The sequence below is a fragment of the Cervus canadensis genome, chromosome 25, assembly GCF_019320065.1.
Source record: "Cervus canadensis isolate Bull #8, Minnesota chromosome 25, ASM1932006v1, whole genome shotgun sequence".
NCBI lineage: Eukaryota > Metazoa > Chordata > Mammalia > Artiodactyla > Cervidae > Cervus > Cervus canadensis.
Window position 1 is genome coordinate 33,066,400 of NC_057410.1, and position 22,077 is coordinate 33,088,476.

At 44.0% G+C, this 22,077-nt stretch overlaps 1 long non-coding RNA gene across 2 annotated transcripts in view; it reads left to right on the forward strand.

Moving 5' to 3' along the window:
- The window catches only part of LOC122427079, a 168,428-nt gene that overhangs the window by 11,386 nt on the left and 134,965 nt on the right, over positions 1-22,077 (forward strand). Inside the window, exon 2 of one of the 2 annotated variants that reach the window (XR_006265349.1) lies at positions 2,704-2,827. The exons of the other annotated variant lie outside the window; for it this stretch is intronic. This is a non-coding gene — a long non-coding RNA (uncharacterized LOC122427079). The remainder of the gene's footprint in view (positions 1-2,703; positions 2,828-22,077) is intronic. 2 annotated transcript variants of the gene reach the window in all.

Consider the following 22,077-nt stretch of genomic DNA (forward strand, 5'->3'; position numbering starts at 1 on the left):
GGCTTGGGGCGATGGTGTGGGACTTAGAGAATGGGGTTCAGTTCTGCAGACTGCCCTCTTTTTGTCCAGGTGCTGAATAGTATAGGTCATTCTGGCCCAAGAATCTGGAGCTCTGATGCCCAGCTCCCAGCAAGGCTAAGGGCAGACTCTGTGCAGAGGGTTCAAGGGACAGGCAGACAAGGTGAAGATGGCGGGAGGATTGGTCGTCTGGGGGCTCTGACTTTTACAGATGAAACAATTTATATAAACTAAGCAGAGCTGTCAGCCTTTCCTCAAAAAAATAAAAGTCCCCAGAGAGATCCGTATCCTTTTCATCACGTAAGGACATGCAACAAGAAGGTGCCCTCTAGGAAGCAAGTCCTCAGCAAACAGTCTGCTGGTGTCTTCATCTTGGCTGTCTCAGCCTCCGACAGTGAGAAATGAGATTTCTGTTGTTCACAAGCCCCCCAGTCTGTGGTGTTTGTTATAACAGCCTGAATAGACAAGACAAGACCTCCTTGACTTTCCTGATTTTTCACTTCCCAACCTAATTCTCAAGGTTTAGTTTGCACTTTAAGAACTTTTAAAACAGGATGTGGTATTGTTTTGTATGTGGCAAAATTTATAGGGATGGCATCATACTGTATAATCATTATTTGTGCTCTTCACTTAACAGTATTTTTGAGAGATAAGCGTGGTGATGCATGTCCTTTAACTGACCGTAAAAGCCGAAGTCCTGACAAACCTGTGCTCTCCCCTCCCCGCCTGTTACTTCCAGGTCCTCAGCTTCTGTTGCATTGCCTCTCTTGCCACAGTGACCTTCTTGCTGCTTTTCGAACACGTTAGATATGCTTCTGTTAATACCAGGGACTTCACACTCTCTGCCTCCTCCATTTGGGCTGCTCTTGCATTAATATACTAGGGCTTCCTCAGGGAAGAAAACAGCGAACGATCTCAGTTCACATAGGGAGGTCTTTTCATTTTATCTAGTATTGCAGCTGAATGATGGCTTGCTGCTACTACTGCCTCCTACCAGGGATGGGATGAAAGGGAGGTCTTGCCCAGTAATTCATAGCAGCTTCCTCGAACCACCTCTACTGTGAATTCATACAGAGCCAACATGTTTAAGCATCCTCTAAGTCACTTGGAACTCACAAACTAATGGACATTCAATCAACTTCTTGGCATTTATTTTTTAATCTCCCAGGACTATGCACATGCATTGGGAGCATGCACATGCAAGTTACAAAAACAACAGTTTACTGAGCACGTACTATGTTTTAGAGTCTAAGCCCTTTCTCAAACACTCCATGAGGAGGGTATCATTACATCCTTGTTTTACAGGTGTAGAAACTGAACTGGTAAACTGAACTGAAGAGGTAAAGTAAATTGTCCACAGTCACTGTGTGTGTCCGCTCCACCATGTCTAGCTTTGTGACCTCACAGACTATAATCCGCCAGGCTCCTCTGTCCGTCGGATTATCCCAGCATGAATGCTAACATGATCTGCTATTTCCCCTTTAAGGATATCTTCCCTACTGAGCAGTTGAACCTGTGTCTCCTGCAGCTCCTGCATTTCAGGTGGATTCTTTACCACTGGGCCACCCGGGAAGCCCCCAAAGTCACTTAATTCTCAGCCAATAAATGGCAGAGCTATCATTCAAACCAGGTCTGTCTGACTTCTTAATCATTTTATGATAAACATTTATAAGAGGAAGGACATTAGATCACAGAACATAATAATGGTGCCTTTGTAATACAAAATGAATATATCCATATGGAGAAATAGATAGGCATATGTCCATACACTACCATGTTTAACTCTCAATTAAAGTCATATTGTGAGAAACATGTGAATAATATCTTGACATTTATCAGGAAAAAATCCTTCATACAATTTATTTCTGGTACTATTTCAAATGAAGTCTTGCTATTAAAGATGTGGTTAAATTTTAAAGTGTTTAAGTCCCAATATTTAAACACTAATTTGACTTCTTCATACTTTCTCATTAGCAAAATCGTGTATTTTTTAGTTTGTGAGGGAAAGAAAGAAAGTGAAGTCGCTCAGTCATGTCCGACCCTTTGCGACCCCATGGACTGTAGCCCACCAGGCTCCTCTGTCTATGGGGTTTTCCAGGCAAGAGTACTGGAGTGGGTTGCCATTTCCTTCTCCAGGGGATCTTCCCGACCCAGGGATTGAACCTGGATCTTCCTCATTGCAGGCAGATGCTTTACCTTCTGAACCACCAGGGAAGCCCTTTAGTTTGTAGGAAGGACTTAAGAGTAATTTCAGTTCAGGGTTTTCATAGAGTAAGGCTAGAAGGAGATGTGGGTTCCATCCCTGGGTGGAGACGATCCTCTGCAGGAAGGCATGGCAACCCACTCCAGCATTCTTGCCTGGAGAATCCCATGGACAGAGGAGCCTGCAGGCTATAGTCCATGGGGTTGCAAAGAGGCGGATGTGAATGAAGTGACTGAGCACGCACACAAGGCTAGATTTGCTGTTTTGTAAAGTTTTGGGTGTAGCCGTTCTTTCCTGACATTAGTATCACCCAGAGGTGAGGGACGTGGAGGTGGAGCTCCTTCGTGCTTTGCTCCTGCATGTTTCCCTTGGTTCCAAGTGTGGCTTTACTTAATGCTTTTCAGACAGTTGTTTCATTAGATGGTCCGTGGCTGTGTTATCCTAGTCTCACTATATATATTTTCTCATATTTTAACTTCTAGATGCCTTTGGTCGAAACCCCCATGAGTGCTTCTTTCTGTTCCCATGGTTTGCTTGAAGCAAAATGAGTCTCAGAAATTTCCAACCAGCAGAGAAAAAAGGGAACGGCACAGAAGAATACAGATGGTAACAATACCTGCTCCTCTTGGAACAAGTTTCTCAGGGGAACATACTTCTTAGACTTCACAGGCAGCAGAGAATCAAACACTGGGAGAAAGGTACAGAGTCACCAGGGAAAAACCCTTCATTTTTCAGTTGTAGAAACCAAGAGTATATTTGGAGTATATATGGAGTATATGGAGTGTACTGGAGTATGGAATATATTGGAGTATATGGAGAGTATATTTGACCAAGATAATTTAGCATCTTGTGTGATGCTGATACTAAAATCTGGGGTCAGTGTTCTTTCCAAAAGCTCATTGTCTACCAGGCCCTTGTTATGAAGTCATTCAAAATAATGCCAAAGAGGATGATACCACCATTTGCATTTTAAGACTTGTTCCTTTACAGAGTAACATTTCAGGAATCCTTATTTTACTTTGATATTTCAGGTCCAGTAAGGACCTGAGCACCTTATAACCGTTATCTGTGATATCAAAGAACTTAACGACAGCATTTTTTTTCTGGTGGCTTTGTCTTTGACCCTTTTTAAAGAACTGTGTATCATGCAAAGGTCTGAGCAACATACGGCGATCTTTCAAATCAGAACTGGAGCATTGTCTCAGTATCCAGCTGTGTGTAAGTCCACAGCACCTGTATTGAACCAAAGAAATGGTGAGGAACCAGGGTCTTTTGATGTGTGAGAAGCAAAATGAAGGTGCAGTCATAAAATATCTCTATTTTATAGATGTAGTTATTGAATATATCTATTTTTATTTTATGTATTTACTATTTTAAAAATTTGGTCTGGATCCCCACTTCTTTCGTTGTCTCCAATAAGCTTACCGTTCTAATTCTAATATCTGGCTCTTTAGTTATAGCATTTTGTAATCAAATCATGCCTCTAAAATACACCAGTAAAAATCTATTTTAAAAAGCATGTTTAGCTTATACTTTATCTGCTTTAACCCTTTTTTGTTGTGTTCCAGTGTTATAAGAGTTCCATATTGAAAGCAAAGTTCTACTGAAGTTAGCATACTAATTTACTAGTTCCATTTAACAAGCATTTAAATAATAACAACAACAATAGTATTAACAGCACTCATAGAGTTCTTACCTTGGGTCATGATTTAGAGGCAAACAGATGAGCAGGACATCTTGTTGGCTAAGCAGAGAGGAGGTAGAGCCCTTTTAAATAAAACTTGCAGTTGAGTCTGAACAGGGTGAGTAGACGAAGGTCATGGGCATGAAGTGGTGATCGGACAGAAGGGTTCCTGCTGCCAGGGCAAGTTCAGCAGGTGTGGGGTCAGCCAGCTCTCTCCACTGACAGGGCCAGGATGAGGCAGCACCCCGCGCCGGTTTATGTAAGGACCCCGATGCCCAGGAGAGGACACCAGGAGAGAGCCGGACGTGGCATTTCACTCCCCAGTGTCTTGGAGTAAGAAGAAGAAGATGGTAACGTTTATTTTTTGAACGTTTACTGTGTGTCTGATATTTTCCATACGTCATCTCTTTGCTTGCCAGACACATTTTAGGTATATTAGATTCCATCTACTCACACTTAACCTGGGCTGCAGTTGTATTTTGTTTGGTTCTCACAGAGGTTAATTGACTTGCTTGAGGTCATACAGCTAGTATTAATAAATAGCAGAACCAGGTTTAATACCCGGTCTGTCCATCTCCAAGGTACAAATAGTCTTGTGTACAAATAGCTAGACTGCCCTCCCTCCCTAAATATCATTCCTTAAGACACCTGCACAATTGGCTGTTCTTGGTCAAGTCTGTTCACAGGAGTGTCATTGGGCTGACATACCCTAAAACAGTGGAAAACTATCAACTGCAAAATCTTAATTAGTAGATAATCAAAATTATTGATAGCAGAGCAGACATAAGAGAGCCATCCTCTTCCCCTTGCTTCCCATCTTCTGGTCTCAGAAACTGTTAAGGAGCTTCTTAAAGGGTCAAGGAAATGGTCTGGAGAAATCTTGAACCTGAACCCCATGGTCCTCCTTTGTTCTGAATACACATTTCTTGCTATTGTGGAGAGTTATTTCTGTGCTGATAAATGATCCCCTATATTTCTTGTCTCTCCACTGAGGTGGTAAAATAATTTCCTGTTCAAAAATAGCTTCCCATTTCCTATGGAATGGAATGGAGATTTCTTCCAACCTGAACATCCTGTCTCCAGTGTGCTTTCCCAGTCTTTTTTCTTCATTTCTATCCCTTTAGGTCTGAGTCCTGAAAGAAGCGTTTTCCCCTGACATATGCCAGTAGCTCTTCTTTGCCCATGCTGTCCTCTTTGCCTGGAATGCCCTTCTTAAATCCAACCTTCTCACTTAAGATTTCATCAATATCCATAACTGGAAGTAATTCTATTCCTTCTCTCTGAAAATTTATTTTATCTTCTTGGGCTTATCAGATCAAGCTTGTAATAATACAGTTGTAGCAAGGTATTTAGTGGATTACCTTAACAGTTGGCACAGAAATAACCCTCAGAGAAGTAAACACATTGATATACTGATAAGGTACACGTGGGAAAAAATGGTTCTGGCTTCAGCAGGAACCAAGAGAAGAAAGGTGATGTTTACACTCTTTTGAAGGAGCCAATGAGATGAACATCTGTGAGCTTTTGAGGAGAAAAATGAAAGGAGAGAGAGGACAGAAAATGCAAGGTTTTTTGAGCAGTTAGAAAGAACCCCAGCAGACTTGTGCTCTGGCTAGGTTTGTTTACTTGGGGGTGAAGTGGCTTAGTTGAAGTTCCTAGATGCTTGGTTGGCTAAAAGGTATCTCAAGAGCAGAGAAACCTAATGTCTAACTTACAGTTTAGTTTGAAGTGAAATATACCAGAAGATGTTAACCTCTCTTTGGTAAATTCTGCCATAACCAGAAATCTTTTTGGTGTGAGGTCCTGCATGTTTGAGAGTGTGTACATGTTTTTGCGAAAATACCAGAAGGGGCTGAGTTTACAGCAGTACCAAACAGGGCCAGCATAGATGGCAAAGGAAGAGCCTAGAGCCAGACATAGCCATACCAAGGACCCACCGGAAGTGGCAGAAGTCTTGGGACCTGGTGTTAAACCATGGAAGGTGGCTCAGATCAGCCTCATTCAGGTCCCAGGAGAGAGTTATTTTTGAACATATTTGCTAAATGGTGTGCTCCTGGAAGGCAAAGTCCACATATGTTTTGTTCATCATGAGAATCCTAAGATGTAACATTAGGGATAATAATAAAAATAATGGAGACAGTGATACCCTTGCATCTTTGTAGACACATTGTAGTTAGATTCCATCTACTCATCACTTGCGAATGATAAAAGTGGCATGAGCTAGATTTAATCTCCAGGTTTTCTATCTTCTAGTGATGTGTCTTTAGACATTTTTTCCTACGAATCCCTGGTTTCACATCTACAAAATGGAAAAATAGCAGCTCTAGCTCATAGTTTGTTGTGAAAGTCAAATTTAGTTGTTCACTGAGCAGCGCCATTGTCACCTTCTACGTGCAGAGTTCTCCCTCCTCAGTCTTTCCTGTCTCTTTCACTGCAGTTTCCCTGCTGTTTTTCCGCTAATAATGAGGTCATGCTGTTGTCCCTCTTGACGTCACCCTGGATGACTTGGTTGTCTCAGCTTGGTCCCGACTGCTCTCTATTCCGGTGGTTGTCCCATGTTAGCAGGCGTAAGGGCTTTCATTGGAAAAGTATTGAAATATTTCTTCTTAAGCTTCCAGACCTGGTCATCACACTCTTAATTTTATCCTGTGCTCCTGAAGTTATGATCTTTGTGTTTTACCCACAATTAATGCCTGATACAAAATCTGGCTGAGCTGGGAGGAGAGAGAAGTTCAGTGACACTGTGGTATCAAACTCCCAGCTCCACCCACTGTCCTGTGTCCGCAGGACCGCTCTCCTTTTCTCAAGGACGTATGCTTTCCTTGCCTGATGTAGTGCTAGAGTTTACAGGTTGGGGTCTTTGTTCTTTTCTTGTTTGGGAGTCAGCCCCAGAGGCTAACCTTCAACTATAACCTGCCATTGTTCTTGCAGTCAGGATGATCCTTGACATGCCTGATTCCAGAGGAGTCACTGAGAAAAGGTTTCTTTTAGGAAGCTTGTTACACTGGGGTATTTGTTTTCCTTTCAATTAAAGATAATCTCTGTCGTCAGAAAGCAAAGATAATTTCCAGGTGGGTCTCTTTTCCTTAGCAAACATTTGTCGAACACTTATTTTGTCCTGAACACATTGCTGAGCATTGTACAAGGATTATCTCAATCAATTCTCTGTAAACCCTATGAATTAAGTACTCTTGGGGGTCCACGTTTTGCTGAGGGTAACCAAAGCCTAGAGAAGTTAAGCTACTTGCCCGAAGTTTCACACAGCAGAGTTGATTTGAACCCAGATTCTCTGACGCTAGGGCTCTTTAACCATTTTGCTCTTTTGCATGTGGTCCTGGGCTCTGGGCCTTTATCCACAACTCTCCAATGGGGCTGGATGTGGAGTGACAGGATTCAGCCACATCAGTGTGATGATAATCTTATGCTTGACTTGTCCAGGAATTCTATTCTGTTGAAGAAGTGTTGCAGAAGATCACGACAGAACCAGGAGTCTCTGGAGAGTTTGGCACAATCCAACTAGGGCACTTGTAAGGCACAACCTCTGACTTCATGGGCTTCTTGACCCCCAGGTCTTGTGCCTTGAATGCAGGGGCTGGATTTGAGGTTTTGGTAAGCCGTTTGAACCTGCAGCAAAGTGGACAAGGCCAGCCTAAGAGTGATGGGCTTCAGTCCTGTGGCATTACAAAGCCGTCTTGGAGGTGGCTAGGCTTTGCTGTTTTGTCGTTCTTGGTATGCATCTGAGGAACTGCAGAGCTCACAAACCCTTGGAGATCACCTGGTCCCAGCCCCCTCATTTAGCAGCTGTGCATAAGCAAGGGCAGCGTGTATCTGCACTGTATTGCCTCCTTGTTAATGGTAACCTGGCTATCTGTTTTTCCATCTCATTTGCATAGATGACTCTAATGAGACGGAAATTGCACCACATGGAAGCATTGTGAGGAAAGGGTCAATCTGGCCATGGTTTTATACACAGAGCTTGTTTCTGGAATGTGCAAATGTGATCCCCAAAGCATGAAAGTCAGTGCTTCATTTGCCTTATGAGTCTGGTATTATACCTGCCTTCTCATCTGGGGAAGTTAATGTGCTGCTCTTGGCATTACAGTCTGTCCAGCTTTGGAAAATCATTTGCATTTAGGAGGTCTTAAGCATCACCATAATAATCAGCCATGCCCTGAGAGTCAAATCCTTACGACTGTTCAAATAGTAATTGGGAAAAATACAGTTCCTTTGGGGGAAGGGATTGAGAGGGGGAGAGAGAGAGAGGGAGTGTGTGTGTGTGTGTGTGTGTGTGTGTGTAAGAAAAGGAATATACTATATTCATAGTGGTGGTCATCCTTCTGAAAGATGGGTTAATTGCCTTTTTACAGTGGGGTTAATTTACAGAGGATCCTTATTATCTCTTTTCCAGTGCCAAATGTAGTCATAAACTTTTCAGAATATGAGAGTGGAGTTTGAATAAATGGGAGAGAGAGGGAGTATTCATCTGCAAAGAGTATTTCTTTATGTGGAAAAAAATAAAATTCATAGGCGATTATAATGCAAAAGTGACAGATGCTGGAAATGACTCTTAATGATTAACTGTTTAATGATGAAATAACTCAGTGATTTTTACTTTCATAGTCTGTCAAGAGATAAATTGTTACATGTGCTGCAAATTGGCTCCAGTTCTATTTGGTAAAGCAATGCCAGTTTTTATTCCTTTTCTGCTAGAGTACTTACCATTTAGCCCCATAACTCTGTAGTCTGTGAATAGAGACACATCTTTATTAAGTATTCAATATGTTTTAATGCATTCCTGTTTGTTTATTCATATCATTTTGAGCTGACAGTTTGTGTCAATATATAAGGAAAATATATTGCATATATGTTTCTGTATGGATTTACAGGTTTAAAGAAGAGCACAAACACACACAAAAGGTAATAATTTAATAGAGGGCTTCAGATATGCAGATGTTGGAATAAGACATTAATTTGCTCCTCTTGAAGAAGCAGGTCCTGGACATTAAGGGCAGTGAATGGAGAGCTCTTTATACTTAAAATCTCAAGTGCTCAGCTCAGAAAGCCTTGCTCACCATCATATCACAGACCTACAAAATTCCACTGTTCCTCCACAGGTAATTACAAGGACAAGAGCCCTAAAAGGAAAGTCTGCTGGGATAATTTGAGGTCAGCATTTGGTGCTCATCCATGGACTTGTCTCCTAGTGTGCCTGTTATTTGTTGTGGCAGAACATTATCCCCTAAGTTAGTGACTTAAAACAACAAATGTTTATCACCTCATGGTTTCTGCAGGTCAGAAGTGTAGGTTTAGCTGGGAGCCTCTGACTCAGACCTATCACGAGTCTGCGGTCAAGGTTTGGTAAGGCTGTATCATCTCAGAGTTCCATTGGAAGAGCCTCTGCGTTCATGCTCACTCATATGGCTGTTGGTGGCCTCAATTCCTTACTCGCTGTTGACTGGAGACATCACTACCTGCTAAACAGACCTTTCCACAGGGCAGCTCACAACACGGCCGCTGGCTTCACTTAGAGCCATTGAGCCAGTAGAAGGTGAGTATGCAAGACAGAAGACACGGTCTTTTTATAACCTAGTCTTGGTAGCTCAGCTGGTGAAGAATCTGCTTGCAGTGCAGGAGACCCCGGTTTGATTCCTGAGTCAGGAATATGCACTGGAGAAGGGATAGGCTACCCACTCCAGTGTTGTTGGGCTTCCCCGGTGGCTCAGCTGGTAAAGAATCCGCCTGCAATGGGGGAGACCTGGGTTCAACCCTTGGGTTGGGAAGATCCCCTGGAGAAGGGAAAGGCTACCCACTCCAGTATTCTGGCTGGAGAATTCCATGGTCCGTGGGGTCACAAATAGTCAGACATGACTGAGTGGCTTTCAGCTTCTTGGGCGTGGCATCTCATCAGTTTTGCTGTGTTCTATTCTTAAAAGTGAAAATTACTGGATCCAGCCCACAATTAAAGAGGAGGAAATTACCCTGGGCAAGAATACCAGGAGGTGAGGATCCTTAGGTTGACCTCAGAGGCTGCCTCCTATACCTGTCGATGCCCCTCTTGCTTAATATGGTGGAATTGGAATCGGTCCCCCAAAAGCATGCAAGAGGAGAGCCCAAGGAGGGAACAGGGGCTGAGAACCGTCCCTGACTCCTGCTCTGTGGGCTCCTCATTGTATTTGCCTCTGGACATTCCAGATGTAGCAAACACGGGATTTATATCAAGCTCCTGCAAGTGGTGTCTCCAGCCCTTGGTTCTTTTTCCAGCTCTGAAGCTCACGTCAGCGGTGGCCGGGTGCAGCTGGCGCAGCAAGCTGTCAAGCAGTGGTGTGTTCCGCTCCCGCTGGTAGCAGCTGGAGCACTGTCTAGACAGCTTAGAAACGTCTCCTAGCACAGGGCCAAGCCACTGACGGCTTTCCTGGTCCCTGGAAATCAGAAGCACTGACATGTAGAGAACTTTATCTTAGAGCCTGTAATTGTAGACAAAAAAGTGCTTCTTTTAAAACTTAATTCTTACAGACATCAGACCTTTGGGTTTACATACTGGCACCATTTTAAGGCAGTGCAGCAAAGTGGTTGAGATGTTTTCAGGGTCCAAGTTGAGTTGGAATGCTGGCTTATTCACTGGGTAAATGTGAACAGGTCAGTAAACCTCACAAGGTCTCTCTTTCCTCACTTGGGAGGTAGGAATGACATCAGTGCTGCCCTCCCAGGGCTGGTGGGAGTTTGGGCGTGGTCTGTGTGAGGGCTCCGCCCTTACATCTGTGGTTGTAATAATCATGATGACGTCTGTGGGAGATGTATTCATCACCCCCCCACGTTTTGGTAGAAGGGCTGGGATTTTCACGCCAGTTCCCAGAAACAGACCGGGAAGAAACCTTCCGGTTTCTCTCTGTCCCTCACTCCCTTCCTCCTAGAGTAGGAGGCCTGGCGTCCTGACTGCCTCTGGGGAGGAGGAAGGGGCACACTGCGCTCCCTTTTGTCGGCCTCTCTTCAGAGAGAGGATTTGTTCATTAGCTCTCCATGATACTTAGAGCTTACCCAGGCAGGTTCTGCCTTGTACAAGGAAGCCATACAGTTTTTTGTTTTTTTTTTTTTTTGGAGTGGGGAGTAAATTTTTTATGGAGGGGGATATTCAGGAATTCTGTCATGGTCACACAGGCTTCCCCGATGGCTTAGTCAGTAAAGAAGCTGCCTGCAGTGGGGTTGCACATGTCAGACATGACTTAGTGACTAACCAACCAATGTGGTGACATTCTCCCATCCAGCTGTTATCAGTCATAAAAACTGTGAGTGTGACCTTAACTATCCCTATTTTAAAATTAATTTCAAACAGATGGGAGGGGTGTCACTTCTCCACTGCCCAAGCCCCCAACAATGGCCATTAATAGTGTTTAGTAAGCTGTGCAAATGCACATATATGTGAAGGTGGAAACATTCCTTTATTTGGAACAAGCTCCATCTTCCTTTGAAGGGCTTCCCTGGTGGCTCAGGCAGTGAAGAATCTTCCTGCAATGCAGGAGACCCAGGTTCCATCTTCCTTTGTTTCTCAGGAGCCCTCTTGCGGGCCAGATTCAGGGATTAAATTATCCACAGTGCTTTTCTGGGGTTCTTCTGTTTGGATTGTATAGAGTGCGTCTGACTCCTGAAGGCAGATGGTATTACTACAGGCCCGGAGGCCCTCTCGCACAGTCCCCCTCCTCCCAGGGTGGGCCTGTGGGGAGTGAGCTTGCCTGACGCTGCAGCTGGGAAGCTGGGCAGGTGGCCAAAAGGGGCTTTAGTACTTGATCATTAAATCTTCTAGCTCCTGTCTCTCCAGTAAGAGTCCTTTGAATACAGAATTATCTCATCTGTGAGCAAGCTGTCATTTCATCCCTACTTTGAGGGGAAAAAAAAAAACACTTTCTAAAATCAGGCATTCAAGTTGATCACAATTATAGCATTGTAGGGCTTCCCAGGGGGCACTACCAGTAAAGAACATGCCTGCCAATGCAGCAGATTTAAGAGATGCAGGTTCGATCCCTGGGTCGGGAAGACCTGGAGGAGGGCATGGCAACTCACTCAAGTATTCTTGCCTGGAGAATCCCATGGACAGAAGGGCCTGGTGGGCTACAGTTCGTAGGGTCGCAGGGTCAGACATGACTGAAGCCACTTAGCATGCACAGTACACATCATCTGTGAGCATGCTGTCACTTCATTCCTTCTGCTCTGAGGAAAAAAAGATACTTTCTAAAATTAGCCCTTTACGTTTGTCATCATTTTAATTACAGCATCACCAAAAGGCCACCCCTGAAGGGGCAGAGAATGACACAGAGCTTTTGCTGATGGATTTTAAATGCACCCCTCATTTTTAAAGAAAAGTACCCCCCGCCCCTTTTTAAGAAAAGTAAACAGGAACGGAAAATAACACTAGTGAAATTAATTGCTAGGAATTTAAGATTTATATTGGATGGCTTCACTCCGTCTTTGCTAAAATGACATGAAAATTTATTTTTACCTGCTAATGATCCACTAAATTCAGAGGAAACTTACAGGGAAAAAGATAAAATATGTGAAGTATTTAATGTCAGGCACCCATGGCAAATTCTCAGTAAATAGTGAATAGTAGTAATACTGCAATAGGACAGTCATTTCCATTGCTCCGAGGGAGGCAGCCTGTGAAGTTCTGTAGGAAAAGTCAGCAGGTCAGCCCATCCGGCAGGAGACTCTGTTCCTTCAGGGATATGTTTCACATATGTTAACATCTGAGTAGCACAGATCTTCTCTGGAAGAGGGGACAGCAACCAGCTCCAGCATTCTTGCCTGGGAAATCCCACAGACAAGAGGAGCCTAGAGGGCTCTAGTCTGTGGGGTCACAAAGAGTCAGACACAAGGGAGCAACTCAACAATGGCAGTGCAGGTCTTTTCTATGTTTCCCAAACTGGTGTTCCAGGGAATAATCTTTTAGAAGAGAATACATGGCTCAAAGGGGGAAAAAAAAAAGATCACGAGTTCCATGGTCAAACACGTTGGTGAAAATCTGCATCCTGACTTTTCCCTCTCGCTCAAGATTCATAACACATGTTCCATTTCTGCAGCCTTTGAGGTGTCCCACAAGAAAGGGAGCATAGTCCCTTTATTTAATCCCATTTCCCAAATTAGCAAAGACCCTCCACATTGTCGCCAGAGGGATCATCTCGAAAGACAAGTGTGTTACCCCTTCCCTGCTCAGAGCCCTGCAGGGTCTTGCCACAGCTCTCAGGAGGAAGTTGAAACTCTGCACCATGGCCCACAAGACTCAGCCTGTGTGGTCTGCACCCCCCAACCCACCCCCACTCCCAGTGCGTTAGCTTCACCTCCCTCCACACCGCCCTTTGCTCTGGGGGACACTGGCCACCTTTGAGATCCTTGAGCATGAACGTGGTCCTTCCTGCTGTTACAGAAGGGGGACCCCTTTCAGGACCTGAGAGTGGGTTCTTGTTTAGCACTTGGAAACGGATTGTCTGAGGAGACACACGTGCTGACAAAGCAAGAGATTTTATTGGTAAGGGACACGCGGGTGGAGAGCAGGAGGGTCAGGGAACCCAGGAGAACAGCTCTGCCAAGTGGCTCGCAGTTTCGGGTTTTATGGTGATGGCGTTAGTTTCCGGGTTGTCTTTGGCCAGTCATTCTGACGCAGACTCCTTCCTGGGGGCGCACTCATTGCTCAGCCAAGATGGGTGCCAGCGAGAAGGATTCTGGGAGGTGGTTAGACACGTGGCATCTCCCTTTGACCTTTTCCAAACTCTTCCGGTTAGTGGTGGCTTATTAGTTCCGTGTTCCTTCCTAAGACCTCTTGTCGTAAAATAACTCACGCAAAATGGGTACTATGGTGCCTGGCCAGGGTGGTGGATTCAGTCAGTGCGCCTCCCTTAAACTGCCATGGGACCTTCAGACAGCTCTGTCCTCGTGAGGAGGAGTTCCCTGTCCCCTCTTCACACTCCCCATCCCCCTCACCTTCCTTCCGCTCTGTGGTCACTGTCTCAGATCTCTGGTCTTCGCCTGCTGGCTTCCTCACACTCACGGTGTGCGCTCACTGCGGGTTATTTACCTGCTGCCCCCAGTACTGTAAAATGGATGAGGGGACCCCTCCTCTGAAGTCCTGTCTGCAGCTTGGAAGTGCTCTGACTCGCCTGGAGGGACTTCACATCAGGTGGGGTGGACCAGTGAACTCCTCTTTCTATTGGTTTTGTTTACTTTTATTAAAACTCTTTATTATTTCATCCTGGGAAACACTGGAGTCCAAAGTCAAATAGGATGAGGGTTCTATGGGGGTGTTATAAAAAAGCAAGGCTTTGGGGACTTCAGGACCCAGTTGTTAAGAATCTGTGTTTCTACTGTGATGGGCAGGTGTTTGATCCCTGGTTGGGGAACTAAGATTCTACATGGGGCCTGGGGGAGTTGGGGTGAGGTGAGGTGGGGCGGAGAGTGGGGAGCAGGACTTTGGATGTATTTGGGCAAGAGCACTATATTAGAAGGTAATCCTGATGACCCACGTACGTAGATGTTCTGTGGGCTGGGCACTGTTCTAAGCACTTTTTAGTATTTACACAGATAATCCTCACTGAAACTCTATGGGGCTTTTACAAATGAGGAAACTCAGGAAGAGGTAAGATGTCAAATGGCACTCTTCTTGTCAGTGAAAGAGCTGTGATCTTAACCCAGGCTGTTTGAATCTAGAACCTGCCAGGTTGATAGTAAGAATGGCTTCTCAGGGGAGGTGGCCTTTAAAGTGAATCTTAAAAATGAGATAAGATATGGATTTCAGGAGACTGGTGGTAGTTGGGAGTTTAAGATATTACAGGTGAAGACAGAGACAAACATTGGGGTCGGGGAGAGGAGAGTTTGGCTGGAGTGGAGGGTAAGGAAGGAGAGAGAGAGTGAGCGAGCAAGTATGTAGGGAATGGCTGGGGCCAGAGCCTTGAATGCTGTGTTCTTGAATGCTGCGTTAAACTCTGAATCTTTTGTATAAGCTGCATGGAATTTGAGAAGCTTCGAGAAGGTTTTCACTCAGGGTCGCACAGTATCAGAGCTCAGCTTTAGAGGGTTCGTCTGTCAGAAGGCCTGGGATCAGTGTGAGCATGTATTCAGGATAGACCCGGATTACACCTGTTGTCCCGAGGTAGTGCCCCCTTTGACTCTTCAGTGTCCTGGTTTGAATGATAAATGGTCAACCCAATAGGGCAGGGTTGGAGGTAGGAAAAGACTACTGGCTGGGAAGTAACCAAGAGCAAGGTAGGAGTTTTGAGATTAAGGGGTGGCTTGCACAAAGAGAGAGAAAGGGATGGGTTCATGAGCTGCAGCAGGGACAGGGTGATGGCGTTGCACAAATGTGTGGATATTTAGGGCAGGAGAGACTGAAGGAGCACAGGTGATTTGGGGTCTTTGTGAGGCTGAGCAGGTGGACAGTAGTCATCATAGTGTAAGTCAGCAGCATAGGGGAGCGAGCAGACTTGGATGGGCAGGTGGAGAATGGCTCTGGGCTCTGCATGTGAGTTGCTCTCAGGAGAGTTGGGTGGAGCTATTCACCAGAGACCGAGCCAGTGAACCTGGGCTGGGGGACAAAGTCCTAGGACCGAAGACTCAGGTTGGGGGATCCTCTTCACAGAAAGTTAAATCCAGGAGAGTGGTTGAGATGAAGGCCACCCTTGTTGGTTTATTTATGTGTGTGTTTATTTATTTACTCCTACTTCTTAGAAAATTGGTTTAGAGTGGCTTAAGAAGGGTGAAAAAATCCAAACCATTTAAAGAGAAAAGAGATAAATAATAAAGGGAATAGGGGAGAAGGGGATTTGCTGAAGTTGCTGATAATATGGTAGAAAAAATTAGGATCAAGAATAGAACATGGAGAAGCTCTTAAGCGGGGGTCTATGTTGGGGGCAGGGTAGGAAAGGAGCTAAACTTCTTGGAAGGTCCGTTGACCACCTCTGTCATTGCTGTTTTTTTCTCTTTAGCTTTAAAACTGCCCTCAGTTCCTCTCTTGTATTCCCCAAACACTCTGGATGGAATCTAGGCTCCCAGATCAGCTGTCTCCTTAGAACTTCGAACTTCCTCTCCAGTCTATGCTTCTGACCTCACTGAACAAGGAGGAACAGTTGAGAGTGGGGATGAAGATGATTCCCTGTGGAAAATAGGGTCAGGGCACTTCAGGGAGCAGCAGCCCTTGAAATGCATTGATTCTCATCTTTTAATTCTTATTTCGTGTCTGGCTTGCAACCCTACTTTCTCTTTTAGTGGCTGGCAATCATATCTAATACTTCATCAAGAAGCCATGACCCCTGAAATTAATATAATGCTCTCTGTCAATTATGTCTCAATAAAAAAGAAATAGAAGCCAAGTGACTAAATTGTAAGATAATTTTTGTAGAGGGTTGCCAATGGGTGACCTTGCTAATTGAAAACTTTTCTTCCTCTTCTCTCTTGCCTCCTCCTTCTCCCCCTCCTCTTCTCTGGCCTCTCTCTTCCCTCCCCCCCCGCCCCGCCCCAGTTCTGTGGAGGAAATGTGCATTGATGAAATAAACCTTACATGTTCTGTGCACCTTCCCTGCCTTCACAGTTTTCACAGGGTCTCTCCAAAGAAGAAATACATGGTCTACTGAGAGGTTGGAATCATCTTCATAATTGTGTGGTTGAGGATTCCCGGCTAAATGTCTTCAGACCCTGCAGTTTCCTGGCCAGTGCTTATAGCACAGTGCCCTTTGCAAGAGTCATTTCCGAGTTCTCCAGAAATCTCCCTGGGGTCTTTGTTTTTGTAAAAGAGGTGAGACCCAGCCAAGAACTGCCATCACAGATGGGAGTGGAGTGCCAACCCAAGCACTGAGACCAGAGTTCGTGATTTCTATCCAAGGACTCAGGGTGGTAGTGGTTGCATTTAAAAGAGCCCTCAGTGGAACATGGCACTCAAACCAAAGGTCAGAGCTAATTTCTATACAGAAGAATCACTCTTCCAGGAATTATTTGTCTTCTTGACTTAAAATAAAATCCCTCTGTGTTAAGAACATCTTTTTCCTGGCCTCTATTTTCTTTTTCTAAATTATTATTTTATTAGCTAAACTTCAGTGTTTCTCACCTATGTTGAGATCATGTTGACCAATCTAGAAATCAGAGCCTTCTGAAGCTCCAACTGGCTATAAAAGAAAACTCCAGTCAAAGGATTGCTTTCCACTTAACAAGGGAATCCATGCATCAGTATCCTCGGGTTTGGTGGTCAATAGAAGAAAAAGAAAGGCCTCCACTTCCTTCTACTACCAGAATTCATGATGATGGGGTGAAAGCAAAGATGCTCATCTGAGTCAGGTTAAGTTGATTTCGGAGATTCAGAGGGAAGGAACTTATGATTTTCTTTGCAACCACATCTTTCCTGAACTCTCATCCATCAGCTGCTGTCAACAGCATAGTGGCTGGGAGTTAATTTCAGCCTTGCTGTTACTTTCTAAAGGCTATCAATTCTTCTGACACAATAATTACATGATGGTGTGGCACCCAAGGTCAAGGCTCATCAATATCCTAGAATATATCTAGAATATACACAAGGGGGGGTCATTAATAATAATGAAAATAATAATAGAAAAGTACTGACATGTCTACTCTCTTTTAGTCTGATTTCTTTTAGGCTCTTTTAATATATTTCATAATTTAAGACCCATTAACTTATGTTAATCCCAACGTAAGTTGGAAGCCAACTTCTTGTATTTCTGAAAGTGAAAAGTGAAAGTCGCTCAGTCATGTCTGACTCTTTGTGACCCCATGGACTATACAGTCCATAGAATTCTCCAGGCCAGAATACTGGAGTGGGTATGCTTTCTCTTCTCTAGGGGATCTTCCCAATCCAGGTATTGAACCCAGGTTTCCTGCATTGCAGGCGTATTCTTTACCATCTGAGATAACTGAAATCCTAAGCAAATGGCATCATTCAAGACCCGCAAGGACAGGTGCTCTGTTGGCACCTGCTGCAGTCTCTTAGCACGTCTGCTGCTGCTGCTGCTAAGTCGCTTCAGTCGTGTCTGACTCTGTGCGACTCCAGAGATGGCAGCCCACCAGGCTCCCCCCGTCCCTGGGATTCTCCAGGCAAGAACACTGGAGTGTGTTGCCATTTCCTTCTCCAGTGCATGAAAGTGAAGTTGCTCAAGTCATGTCCGACGCCTAGCAACCCCATGGACTGCAGCCCACCAGGCTCCCCCATCCATGGGATTTTCCAGGCAAGAGTACTGGAGTGGGTTGCCATTGCCCTCTCCCCTTAGCACCTCTGCAAGTGCCTAATCAACAGAAACTAAAGAGGTTTTGCAAATGTCTATATTGTTCCAATGATTTTGTCTCCTAGCTAGTATTGAGACAAAACTTGTTTGGTGTAACAAATCTTTATTGAGTCCACTTCCCATGTGCCCTTTTCATGTACTATAATGAAAACCAAATGAAGAAGCCTATTTTTGCAACTGTAAAGGTGACAGCTTAAAAAATACTATTAAAATCCCATTAGTTCTGTAGGATATGATGTATGCAAATTTAGATGGAAGGTGAAGGAATTGAATGTCATGTTATTTAGACATTACGTTTCGATTAATAAAAGTATAGGGATTCCTGGTATTCTATGAGTTGTCAGATGTATTTATCTCCTAGATCAGTCTCAATAAAATTTCATGAGTTCTTTTGTTGATTTTTCACTGCTAACAGAGTTGGATAATCAAAACTTACACAATATGCTAATTTCCAAGATATATTTTCATAAGATTTGTTCATTCTCAATACATTCTCATGTGCAATACAACATATACAGAATAAAAAATTGGTCAACATAACAAGGAACTATTAAGATTTCCCAGTTGGAAGAGAAAACTGACATTATGGCCCAAACTAGAAATCTCTGCAGACTCAGGGTCAATATGGATGTATTAGGTGATTAGAGAAGTAATTTTACCTCTTGCCTTAAGTACTGTAACAGTTTGGCAAGATGAGTACTATTTCCCTATGTTCCCCATTTTACAGATGGGAAAACTGAGGTCTAGAGAGAATGTCACTGTAGTAAGGGTGCACAGTTAGCAAGTGGCCAGTATGAATTTAAACCAAGTGTGAATCCAAATGCCTTGCTCTTTTCACTGCATGCCTTTCCTTCTTGGTAGAGGGGGTACTGAAAATACAGATTCTTTTAACTTTTCTCTTAATTCAGTAGGTTACAGTCATAGGCCTGTGTTTTGTATGATAGAGATCTTGAGCCAGTATTACTTAAAAGGAACTCATTTGTGAAAGAAAAAAAGTGAAATCCTAAAATGATCTCCTGGTGATATATATCTTGTAAGTTGAATAAGCCCACCCCATTGAGAGTATAACCTGTCTAATTCTGGAGCTTATGAAGGATTCAGGTGGTAGATGTTAAGTTGCTTCAATGTCATGCCCTCAGCCTGTCTCCAAGCTTGGTCATATTATGCATAGCACTAGAACAGCAGCGACTGAAGGATCCATTCTGCTTCTGTGCTGTTCTTCCTATTTTATAAAATGTGTTTCCATTGATTATCTCATTTCATCCTTGTACATGCATATAAAGCTAAAGAGCGAGTAAAGACGGACTTTAAGGATCCTCCATTTAGAGATGCAGAGGGGTTTCGAAGACTTGCTCTGTGTCCCGTAGACAGTGGGTGGCAGAGACAGGCCGTCCCCTTTGTCCCAGGAGGGCAAGTCCAGTGCTTTCCTGGGACCACCCTGCCTTTCACTCTTGCCCTGTAGCTCCCAGCGCAGCTCTGTCCTTGGGTTTTGCCTGGTGGGTAGGGTCACGTTTCAAAGCTGGCAGGAAAAACGTTTGCTTCTCCCCTCCTCATCTTCTGTGAAGGATGCAGTGTTGGCTGCCTGGGGTGGGGAGCTCCCCAGGATGGGAATTGTGCTACTGTGTTTTCAGCATTTAATATTTGGTGTTGGTGTGTGTATGTTAGCTGCTCAGTTGTGTCCAATTCTTTGAGGCCCCACGAACTGTAGCCCACCAGGCTCCTCTGTCCATGGAATTCTCCAGGCAAGAATGTTGGAGTGGGTTGCCATTTCTTCTCCAGGGGATCTTCCCAACCCAGGGATCAAACCCAGGTCTCCTGCATTGCAGGCAGATTCTTTACCATCTGAGTCACCAGGGAAGTCCCTGGTGTTGGTAACTAAGTGAAATCTGTTAATGGTGTAAGTATAATACTCTGTACTTATTAACAGTGTCTTAACTGTTCTCTATTCAGAATAAGGACATAATGACTTTTTCTGAATAACCTTAAAGAAGTATTCTGGTTTCTCTCCAGCTTTGCTTTACTCTATTCTGTAATATTAAGTTGACTTGGGGGGAATAGGAGATATTTTATGTCCTTTATCCAAAGGATTTTAAGGATGAAGGTGTTGTTCTTTTCAACTCTGGTTCCCAGCATTTGTGGTAGATATTCAGTCTCTGCTCTTATTTTTCTAAAACCTTGCCATGAGTCTCCTAAAACATCCCTGGCCAGTTCTTGTGCATTATTCCGGGTAATGCCATTTAGAAATTCTCTATTGAAATATTTAGTCTTCTGATTTGTTTCCAGTTAAAACTTTACAAACTAAAGCTACTACAGGCAGCAGCATAACTTTCTTGATTAACTCCTCTAGTTTTTAATCTGAATTTTAAATGCAAAAAGGAAATGCACATTTTTCAGAAGAGTACAGTGTTGTGTGTGTGTGTGTTCAGCTCTTCAAACTGAGAAGATTTAGTAGGATCAAAGTTGTTGACTTTGGTTTATGACCCTGGTTTTCACTTGGAAATGCCATATGTACTATTTAGCAATCAAACTTTATATGGTGTAACTTCTGCTGTTTTCATTCAAACCTTGTGTTCTATAATTGCTTTGAAAATCTCTGATACCCAGATCTCTTCCCAGAGACCTTTCCTCTGGTGCTTTCCCTCCCCTCCCCTATAGCTTAAACCTGTGAAAATATGGTTAAATGGATTATATCTCTTTTTGAAGCAACAAATCAATGGGGGACATTTTAAAGGAAGAATGCATGGATAAGGGGTGAGCAGAGACTCGGTAGAGTCAGGGAAGTAAAAAGTCATAATACGTGAGAAGTCAAGGTTGGTCCATGTGAAACCCATCTGGGTTTGCCAGCTGGCGCTTATCAAAAGCTCCTGCCTTCCCACAGAGGCTTGGAGTCAGGGGCCTTATCTTCAGGTGTTGGTTAGAACAAATGGGAAATTCTCCTGGCAGTCTGGAGTCTCCTCAGGCAGGCATTTTAAGGGGAACCAGGGTTATCCCTGCTGGCTCAGATGATAAAGAATCTGCCTGCAGTGCAAGAGACTTGAGTTCGCTTCTTGGGTCAGGAAGATCCCCTGGAGGAGGAAATGGCAACCCACTCCAGTATTCTTGCATGGAGAATTCTATGGACAGAGGAGCCTGGCAACTGCAGTCCATGGGGTCTCAAAGAGTTGGACACAGTGTAGCGACAACACTTTCTCTTTATTTCAGGGTCATCCTCGGGATCCAGACTTGAGTTGTTAGAAATTAGTTGGTGTTTGTTCAGGTCTTTTATAGGCCGGAGTTGGAAGCTAGTCCTGAGAAGAAGCTTCAGAAGAGCTGGCTAGAGTTTGGTCATAGAGAGAATATTGTGAAAACACATACAAAAATCTTGGGCTTGGTAGCTAAGACCTCATGTATTTAGATTTCCTTATATCTTGTTGGTGCCCACTAACCCCCTGATCTTTGTGTTCCGACTGCATTGATTTTTTTCCTTCAAATGCGTGTACTCTCAGACCTGTCCTTCCAAATGTAGTGATTCCTTTTCCTGAAATCCCCTTCCTTCAGCAGAGAAAAGTGAAACCGCTTCTCTGCGAAGTTCTTCCCAACTCTGGGGCCATGTATCCACTCTCTTCTGGATTCTTGAAGCACTTTACTGGTAATTCAAGCATAGACCACTCTACCTTGGCTTATTTTTTCTGTGTTTCTTTGCATGTCCTTCCTGCTGGCAAAACTGAGTGGTAAGAGGGAGGAACTAGGTTATTCTGGCTTTTGCTAAATGTCAGTATAAACTGTGTGCTTAGTTGTGTCCGACTCTTTGTTGCCCCACGGACTGTAGCCTGCCAGGCTCCTCTGTCCATGGAATTCTCCAGGCAAGAATACTGGAGTGGGTTGCCATGCCTTTCTCCAGGGGATCTCTCCAACCTAGTGATCAA